We start from the raw sequence: 10,501 nt of genomic DNA, 5'->3' as shown, positions 1-10,501 counted from the left end.
GGTGAACTTGCAGTTTGCAACCATTTGAATACCGCTCAAAAAAACAAAATCAAATACTTCAGTCACCAGCTAATTCTTATATCAAGAGCACTGTGCTTTAACTGTCAATATACATCAAAATTTCAAAAATATATGATGGAGGGTGTTTTTTTTTCTTTCTCCCAGAGCAGTGTCTGCATGCATCACAATTTTAATTTTAACTGAAACAACTATTAAAATCATGATGATATGACATCATCATGATTTGCCATCTGCTCATCCGAACAAACTATTACCTTTATCAAAAAATTGCAGCTTCTGCGATTTGGATATTGCACTTGGCCATTTTGCGTTTTCGATAATATTTCAATTAATTCTGCAGCCCTAGTACAAACTAGTTTATTCTTCAGATTGCAGAAAGTAAAATACAAATCTGGAATATGAATGGTCTGGATTCAGAATGCAGGACTACAACATTTCTCCTGGCATCAATTTTTAAACCTTTCATACTAAACTCCTCTTGATGGGATGTGATGTTTCTGGTTGGTCAATAATTAAAGTACTGCACAAAAGACTCTGCAGCCCTCCTCAGTGGCTGCATCTCTGGTGATGGGAGAACCACAGAGAGATTGGGATCCAGTAAGCAGCCTCCTGCAGGTGTTGGATCAAATTTAGGGGTGAGTGGATTTATAATCTCAGCAAAATAGTCCCACAGGGATTTGAGGAGGACTTGCGCCAGTTTCTTTCATTACACCACCAAGGGATGGATCAGTCTGTAGCTGGTCTGTGAGAACAGTGAAGGGCTTTAGCAAGTTCACCAGGTTCTCCAACTTTGTCCAGTCACTTGTTAACAGTGTGTCCATCCCTAGCTCTTCACGGACATTGTTATGTTCCGTCTTAGTGTCAAGCATTCTCTTGACAAAATGTCAAGTGAGCTATTCCACTGTGTGCTGCAGTCCCGGATCAGAGTTTTATCGCACTTCTTTGCCATGGCTTCAGTAGCAACTGATGATTTCTGGACTGCATGAACCAGCCTCCTTGCTTTGGTGATGACTGAATCTGCACTTGTGTGCTTCATGGTGTCCTTCAGTGTGAGTTGAAGGGTGTAGGCCAGGCATGGCATCCTCTGGAACCTATTGTCCTTTAGCAGCTGCTCATAATCTGGACACAAAATGGTAAATGGACTGTACTTGCAGAGTCCCTTTCTAGTCTTCTGACCACTCAAAGCGCTTTACACTACATTCTCATTTTCCTCTCTCCTCTCCTCGATTGGCCTTACAGTTTTAACAATGTTAGACCCATTATCTGTGACAATTAGCATTACCTTCTCCTCTTTGATCACCCATTTATCCATTGTTTTGTCCATGCATTGTGCAATAGCTTCCCCAGTGTGGGAGTGTTCCAGACGGTGCAAGTGCAACACAGCATGGTGGTCTTGGCCAGTTGGTGGGTGATAAAAGCAAACAGATATACCCATGAAAGAAGCTGTTAATCCTTGCATGCTCCAACCGTCAATCCGTCACTTTTCTCACTTCCTTCGAGTACATTTTCGACGTAATTAACCCATTAATTCTGGCAGCACGTGGCGGTTTGAATTTATGCAGATGACTCGCATAGCATCTTGGACATGCCAGTCTCAATAAACATTTGCACCAATGTATCCTCTCACTTGTGTTTGTTGGCCAGGTTACCGATCTCAGCATGCAGGAGGTCAATGTTTGCTGTGTTGGTGTTGCAAGAAAAATTACTTTCATGAAAATTAAAAGATATTTTGGTTTTAGGGGGAGTTATGTGCTGGATTTCTTGGTTAACAGTCAGGTGCAGTGATTGAATGTACTGTAGCTTCCTGAAGTCTTGTTGTCACAGTGACCATTGCCAGGTTTAGTAGCATCTTGCCTGTATCTGACTGCATCTAAAATGACTCAACAAACTGATCCGCAAGGCCAGTGACATTGTGGGGGTGGAGCTGGACTCTCTGGTGGTGGTGTCAGAGAGGAGGATGCTGGCCAAACTACATGCCATCTTGGACAGTGTCTCCCACCCACTCCATGACGTGCTGGTCAAGCAAAGGAGTACCTTCAACAGAAGACTCATCCCCCCAAAAAGTACCACAGAGCGCCACAGGAAGTCATTCCTGCCTGTGGCCATCAAACTCTTTACCGCTTCCCTCCAAGGGTAGTCTGTCTGACCCTAAGTCATTAAACTGGACATTGATCATTACATCTCTGCAATACTTGACATAATTGTGCAATATTTTGTGTAATACTCCTGTGCAATATTTTAGTTTAAAATTCCCTATTTATTGATATTGATATTACTCATCCTTCTATTACTGCTGTGCAATATCCTCTGTCTCATTATAACCTTAAATAAGCTACACTTAACTTGACAGTCCATGCACTATTACCTTATACTGTATTATTATCATCAACCGGTAAACCCATTTGGTACTTCACACTTTTTTATACTTATACCCACTTGGTACTTAATTTATTTTCTGACCTATATTATAGTGTATTATATTTTTTGCTAGCACTTCTATTCCTGTGTGCACTGACATAAAGGAGAGCTGCTGTAACAAAAGAGTTTCCCCTCTGGGATCAATAAAGTATTTCTGATTCTGATTCTGATCTGGCAACCTGGCAACACAACAGCCAGAAACATTACACAGAAATGTTGGGTGGATGGATAAGCTGTTGTTCATCAAGAAATAGCTCCAGCATATAACTCTCCATAAAAACTAATTAAATAATTAATTGTTTTCAAAATTGTGTACAGATTAAACAAACAAAATAAAGAAAAACTAAAATAAACCTATACATTGTAGCTTTCACATTTCTTTTCATGTATGGGCATTTCTGAGCTGTGGACAGAGCTGTTTCATCCTGCTTCCAGTCTGTTATTCTAAACTAAGCTAACTACGTCCTAAGTCCAGGTCTGTATTTAACATGCAGATATGAGATTGATATCCATCTCTACCATCTAACTCTCAGAAAGAAATAATGTTGAACTACTCCTTTAATGATCTGCAGAAAAAAGTTCACCAAATATCGAATAATATGTCCATATCTTGTTGTGTAGACCAGTTTTTAATTGAACAATAGCATCACTAACAAAGCTCTGCTAACTCAGAGACATTGCATTTCTCATATCTTCTAACAATACAACAGTAAGATAATTAAAGCGAGTTAAACCTAGCCCTTGGAAAACAGTGTATGTATCCTGATCCAAAGTGCTGCCTAAGAGGTGAAACTCAGGGTACTGTGAAGGTTTTTGAGTGTAGGTTAACAGTTGAAGGCATCTTAGATTTGTATGTCTGCATTTTTATCAAATAACAGCATTAGTGATGAGTTATGGTGGCAGGGCAGTAAGAAGACATAGTTCACTTGAACTCCAACTGTAAATTGTAAAATGGGTTTCAAAAAGTGCAGAGGACATGTCCCCACATTCTCGGGGGAAATTACACCCTTGCTTCACCAAAGAAAAGAATCTTTCTTCCTATTAGCATATGACAGTGACCTATTTGTCCTGTGCTCTATATAGGTTGGGTCAGCTACTTCATATTCAGATTCAGAGGAATGGCAGTAATGGCAGTCATATTTTCACAGCTTTTATTTTACACCTCCAAGTTTATAAAAAACACATTCGAAATGCATTTTCATGATATGTGATTTAAAAACAAATGTATTGTTAGTTGTACAAAACAATGTGCATATGACATTCAAAACTGCAAACAATTCACATATTATTAATATTATTATTTAGTTAGTTTGGGTAAATAAGCCAACAGTAATGTAAAAAATAACACTAACACCTGATCAAAACAATCCATTGTCTTAGGGGGTTCTTTTACCCATGGGTCTTGCAGCACTCATTTCTTAGGTAAACAAAAGTTAGAGCATGGTTGTTCATGTCTCTTGCAAATATCCTTGCTGAAGTTTTTTTTAAATCAAATTATAAAGGAAGGAATCTCTATCTGTCTGTCTGTCTGTATGTCTGTCCTTTGATTTTCTCGAGAACCGTTCCTTTGATCAACTTAACACTTGGCAGGTGTATTGATCAGACCATTCAAACTGCTCCACAGTCAGCCTGAAATATCACTGAAACCAGGCGCTATCCAGGCAGAGTTCATGAACCAAACTATGATACTCTCCCAGCTGTGTCCTCGAGGACCTTCAAGGTCTCTGTCTGGCTTTCAGTCTATGCTGAAAAACAGCAATACCAAGAAGCTTCCTTTGGTTTGTGTTTATTTGTTTGAAAGACAGAGAGACAAATAGAGACAGTGGTGATTGAACAACCTCTAGAGTGAGTTAGGAAAGGGAGCGCCGGTAGCGAGAAAGCTGGTGAATCAGAGAAATAAAATGTAATTTTCTGATTGTTTCAAAGGACAAATAAACACGCCCACCCCCCCACACACTGGTGTTGAAGCAGTGACCGTTCTCCACTACTGGAGTAAAGCATTTCTCAGAATCTGGAAATGAATTTGGATTAGTGTGGGTGGATATTCTTACTCAGGATAAAATTTAATGACTTGTCTAAAGTAGTAGTAATAGTAATAATAGTAGTAGTAATAGTAATAGTAGAAATATATGTGAGTAAATATAACCACCTGTTGTTTTCAGCAAATTATAGGAAAACAGTGAAATCTCTTCTAAATAACAAAATGATGCATTACGGCCATCATCTGGTAAGGAGTGTGGTTGGATGGATAGGCAGTATGGGCAAACATGGCTAGTTACTCTGTTTGGTCTCAGCAGTGTGAAGCTCTACATTGGTTCCTCCAGCTTATTCTGTCAAGTATAGTGTAGTGGTTACAAACGCTGCCTCAGTGTGGATGGAAGGCAAAAATATGTGTCAGTGTGGACACTGTGTACTACACGCACAAATGCAAATCCAATGGTATGAACATAATTACAGAAGCAGGAGAAAGATAGTTTAGGCTTGTATCAATGTTAGATGGAAATCACATACTTGTAGGTACATACTAAATGACTGCAAATGTGTTTGAGCCTACAGAGGAGCAAACGGTTTTGTTTTGACTGCCCCCATCCCCTCATAACACTACCTACCACCCTATACACACACACTCTTGCACACCACCTCATCTGATGTCTTTGTCTATGGATCACCTCCACAGTTGTAGAGTCTGATAGGCAAAGCAGATGGCTTTCATACACAGTTTGCTTGTTTGTTCTGGGTTGCTCTGGTGTATGTGGCTGTATGTATGTCACTGGTCCCACTCCTTCAAATGGCCATGTGCCGAGTGGAGTCCAGTTTGAACCATTTGACGAGTGAAATCCTGTGAGAACACCAGGGGACGACTCACAGGAAGGGACATCAAACACTGGCTGAGAGCAAAGACTGACCCATACAGACCAGACTGTACTTTCAAGTCCTGCACTACTCTGTTGAAATACATGCACCTTTTTATGTTTTTGAGTGTGTGTGTATTTCCAGTGTATACCCTTAATCCATAGTGAACAAGACCCATCAAAACTAATAAATACCTAAATAATTGCGGAAGAGCAGATGGGCAGCTGGACTAAAGAACACTTGTGCAATAATGATAACCTAATGTTCCAAACTGTAAACAACCACGGTCGACATGTTATTTCACTTCAACTGATTAGTGGAACAAGTTGGCAATGTGGGATGCTGAACTGGCATTACATTATAGGTAAACATTATATGACACATTTAACTTTAGTTGTGGTTTCTGTTATGATGCATAATAAAGTGAAGGCTTGAGCAGGTATGAAGGCTGGGTACTGAAATAATTGCTAAATATCATATTAGTCCTGTTAAGTACTTGTTGATTTTGATGGGAAAAAATACAGTCCTAATACAGAGATGTGGGAACAGCAAAACATTTTATTCACTTGTTTAAGAAATGTGCTTTTCAAACTAAATAAATGGTAAATGGCTGCATTTATGTAGTGCTTTTATGAATTCAATGCAATTCAGTTCAATTATATTTATATAGTACCAATTCATAACAGAAGTTATCTCATTGCAATTATCCCACAGAGCAGATCATAGACTGTACTCTTTATAATATTATTTACAGAGAACCAACACATCCCACCATGAGCAAGCACTTGGTGACATTGGCAAGTAAAAACTTCCCTTAAGAGGCAGACCACTCAGGCAGAACCAGACTCAAAGGTGGGCGGCCATCCGCCGCTGCCGTGTTGGGTTGGGGGTGGGGCACAATGCAAATTCCACCTATAATTTAAAAATAATAATAATAATGTAATGGCAGAGGTAATATTAATATTTATAAAATAATAATTATAGGAATGATTGTGATAGTAATAATAATGATAATAATAGTAATAAGTAATAATAACAATTGTAGTAGCAGTTGTCGAGCAGGAACACAGGGCAGCAGGTGACCCATAATCACCGATCCAGATTCTGCATCTCCAGAGGCATAAATACCTGCTAAAAGCAAAAGAAAGAGAAAAGGAGATGAGAAAGCACAAAACTATGGGAGAGAGAAGATGTTTAGTTAGTAACATGCATTAATGGGATAAAAATCCATACAGATGGAGAGGGAGAGAAGGAGAGAGGAGCATCATAGGCCTATGGCAGCATAACTAAAGGATGGTTCAGGACTCACCCAAGCCAGCCCTATCTATAAGCTTTATCAAAGAGGAGAGTCTTAAGCCTACTCTTAAATGTGGAGATGATGCTTGCCTCCTGAACCCAAACTGGGACCTGATTGCACAGGAGAGCCACTTGATAACTGAAGGCTCTGGCTCCCATTCTACTTCTGGAGACTCCAGGAACCACAAGTAACCCTGCATTCTGAGAGTGCAGTGTTCTAGTGGGGTAATAAGGTATTATGAGTTCTTTAAGATATGATGGTGCCAGACCATTAAGAGCTTTGTAGGTGAGAAGGATTTTAAATTCTATTCTGGAATTTACGGGGAGCCAGTGCAGAGAAGCTAATATTGGAGAAATATGATCTATTTTACTAGTTCTTGTCAGTACACATGCCGGAGTATTCTGGATCAACTGGAGAGTCTTGAGGAACTTATTTGGGAAGCCTGATAATAAGGAATTGCAATAATCCAGCCTAGAAGTAACAAATGCATGGATTAGTTTTTCGGCATCATTTTGAGGCAGGATGTGCCTGATTTTTGCAATGTTACATAGGTGAAAGAAGGCAGTCTTTGAAGTTTATTTCATGTGGGAGTTAAAGGATGAATCCTGATCAAAGATAACTCTGAGGTTCCTTACGGTGGTGCTGGAGTCCAGGGCAATGCCATCTAGAGTAACTATATCTTTAGATAATGTTTCTCGGCGGTGTTTGGGGCCAAGTACAATAACTTCAGTTTTGGCAGAGTTTAACATCAGAAAATTGCAGGTCATCCAGGTTTTTATGTCTTTCAGGCATGCTTGAAGTTTAGTTAACTGATTATTTTCATCTAGCTTGATCAATAGGTATATTTGGGTATCATCTGCATAAAAATGAACGTTTCTAGAGTGTTTCCTAATAATATTGCCTAAAGGAAGCATATATAAGGTGAATAGAATCGGTCCAAGCACAGAACCTTGTGGAACTCCATGACAACTTTGGCGTGCATGGAGGACTCACTGTTAACATGTACAAACTGAGATCGATTTGATAGATAGGATTCAAACCAGCTTAGTACGGTTCCTTCAATCCCAATTAAATGTTCCAGTCTCTGTAATAGGATGTGATGGTCAATGGTGTCAAATGCAGCACTAAGATCTAACAAGACAAGTACAGAGACAAGTCCATTGTCATTGACAAGTCCACTGTCGATGCAATTAAAAGGTCATTTGTAATTTTCACCAGTGCTGTCTCTGTGCTATGATGCACTCTAAATCCTGACTGAAAATTCTCAAATAAACTATAGTTATTTAGAAAGTCACACAACTGATTGGCAACTGCTTTCTCGAGGATCTTGGAAAGAAAGGAAAGGTTAGATATAGGTCTATAGTTGGCTAAAACCCCTAGATCAAGAGCTGGCTTTTTAAGAAGAGGTTTAATTAACTATTTTAAAAAGACTGGGAATAGCCTGTTAATAAGACAGATTGATCATACCCAGTAAAGAAGTGCTAACTAAGGGTAAAACTTCTTTAAGCAGCCTAGTTGGAATGGGGTCTAAGAGACAGGTTTATGGCTTAGATGAAGATCGTTGAGGTTAGTTGAAAGAGGTCAATAGGAGAAATGTAGTCTAAATATATGGGTTTTTACAGCTGTTTCTAAGGTTCCTGTTGTTGGGACTCCACAGATTAATTCATTCATTTCTGTGATTGTTAACTGAATTATCTTTTGTCCCACAATCCTGAGAGCCATTGAATGCAGCATTGCCCAGTCTGACATGTGACCCGGATGTCACCAGGTCAATAAAACGGTCAGTGACACTTTGTTCTAACTCTCTTTTCTCCTGGAATCTTTCACTGCGGCGGATGGCCATGGTCGGCCTGCTCACCAGCAGACACCTTAACTCTCTCGCAGCAGAACCGAAGTTTATGTTATAGTTTGAGGGTTTTTCATTTCCTGTTATATTTTGTAGTGTTCTCCTTCCCTTGTCTGTCTTGTGGTTTTACTTCCTGTCTTTGTTTGCTTTCCCTCCAGTTTTGATTGTTGGCCCTTCCTTGATTGTTTGCACCTGTGTCTCGTTGTCTCACTTCCCCTAGAGTATTTAGTCCGAGTCTCTTTCTTTGTTCAGTTTCGGCTCATTGTGATTCCTGTCTTGTGTGGTTCCTGTCTTGTGTGTGTGTCGCTGTTTGGGGCACTTTTGATTGTACCTGGTTCCCATGCCCGGTTCCACAGCTTTCTTACCGTGAGTCTGTTTTGGATTCTTTATCTCCCTTGGACCGTGTCTGGAGTTTGGATTTAGAACTTTGTCTGCTCCCTATTGGACTGTTTAGCCTCATTGGACTCAGTTCCCTGTTTTCACCACTGTAAGCCGGTTACCCATTTCCCTGTACTTGGACCTAGCTGCCAATTTTCCGGTAACCTGTTTGCCTACTGGTCTGTCTGCCTGTACCTGCCTGTAAACCACATCATCCCCCAATAAACACTGTAGCCATCTGGCTACTTCACCCTCATACCGCTTCCTGGTCATCTGCATTTGGGTCCACATACCACTACACACCACATGACAGTTTAGTGCCAAACCTGGGGTTGTTGTTCTTTTTCGCTCTATTAATGATGAGTAGTATGCTGCTCTGGCATTGCAGAGGGCTTTCCTATATGTTTTAAGACTATCTTGCAAGGCTAAACAAGATTCTTCCAGATTTCCTTTCAAGTTTTCCTGTTTGCTATATTTGCAGGTTTGGGGGGTTATACCATGGAGATAACCTTCTTTGTTTTATTATCTTTTTTAGAGGGGCGATTAAAATCAAGTGACGTTTGCAATGAGCCTGCATCACTATCAACAAGATGGTCAAGATGCTTTTATCCAAAGCACTTTACAAGTTTTGCCGCTTATTCACACACACACACTGATCGCTGCGAGCTACAATGCAAGGTGATGGCCTGGCCATCGGGATCAATTTCAGGTTCGGTATCTTGCCCAAGGACACCTCAACATGTGGCAAGAGCTGGATATTGAACCGCCAACCCTATGAACAGTGGAGGACCCGCTCTACCTCCTAAGACGCAGGGGTGAATCTTGTGAACGATTCACTGCCAGTTTTTCCTGCATTAATGAAGTTTAACTTGCCAAGTCAAATCTGCTCTTTTTTAATTAAAGGTGTTGAGGCTGAGTAACTTATGTGCAGATTTTGAGCCAAGCAGAACCTGCTTAAACCATCACTGAAAGCAGAGAATCTGAATTTACACATTCCTGTCCTTGAAAGAAGATGACCAAACCTGGTTGGATGAACCACAAGGGAACTTAATTTTAGTATCAGCTCCCACTCAATCAGAAACCACAAACTGCAAAAAAATTATTTGATATTAAAATTAATATTGAATTAAATTATAAAATATTAAATAATTACAGGGTATTTGTTTAACATGCACAGTGTCTGCTGATGAAAAACATATATACTCAAACAATTATGTTCTGAAGTAACAGCTAGTATTAGCTACCTAGCTACATGTTTGCCACTGTACTAGCACACACATTGACTCACTAATTGTTAACTAACCATTCAGAAATGTCCTACTGCATTCTCAATGTTTGAAGGAGCCTCTCCTTGTTTTGGGTCAGATTCTGGATCAAACATGTACAGATGAACCCCTGTGTCTTCGTTACCAGCCATATGGGTTCTTCTGCTTCTTTTTATGGGGGGTAGATGCTCAAGGTAACCATGGTACGGAGCCCCAGCTGGAAAAGCACTACCAGTTCTGGAGAGGGGTGTGGGGAGCAGTACTTCATTTGGATTTAAAGCTACAGACACAGAAACAGCCCTTCTAGAACAGGACTGAAAGTGAGGGGTGTATAGGTATGCTAGAATGCACTATCTGTGTGGTATTTTCAGCAAAAAACTTAAAAGACACATTTTGGGTACCTCAGAGCCCTACGTATATTAA

At 40.0% G+C, this 10,501-nt stretch overlaps 1 long non-coding RNA gene across 1 annotated transcript; it reads right to left on the bottom strand.

Annotated features, from left to right (window-relative positions):
* Positions 1 to 5,177: 5,177 nt before the first annotated feature.
* On the bottom strand, positions 5,178 to 6,486 carry LOC122880557. The gene is made up of 2 exons (XR_006378967.1): positions 6,330 to 6,486; positions 5,178 to 6,204 (listed from the first exon to the last, which is right to left on the bottom strand). It is a non-coding gene; the product is annotated as an uncharacterized LOC122880557 (long non-coding RNA).
* Positions 6,487 to 10,501: the final 4,015 nt, after the last annotated feature.

This window comes from Siniperca chuatsi, linkage group LG8 (genome assembly GCF_020085105.1).
Source record: "Siniperca chuatsi isolate FFG_IHB_CAS linkage group LG8, ASM2008510v1, whole genome shotgun sequence".
In the NCBI taxonomy this organism is placed as follows: domain Eukaryota; kingdom Metazoa; phylum Chordata; class Actinopteri; order Centrarchiformes; family Sinipercidae; genus Siniperca; species Siniperca chuatsi.
This window is presented reverse-complemented; position numbering and strand designations above follow the sequence as displayed.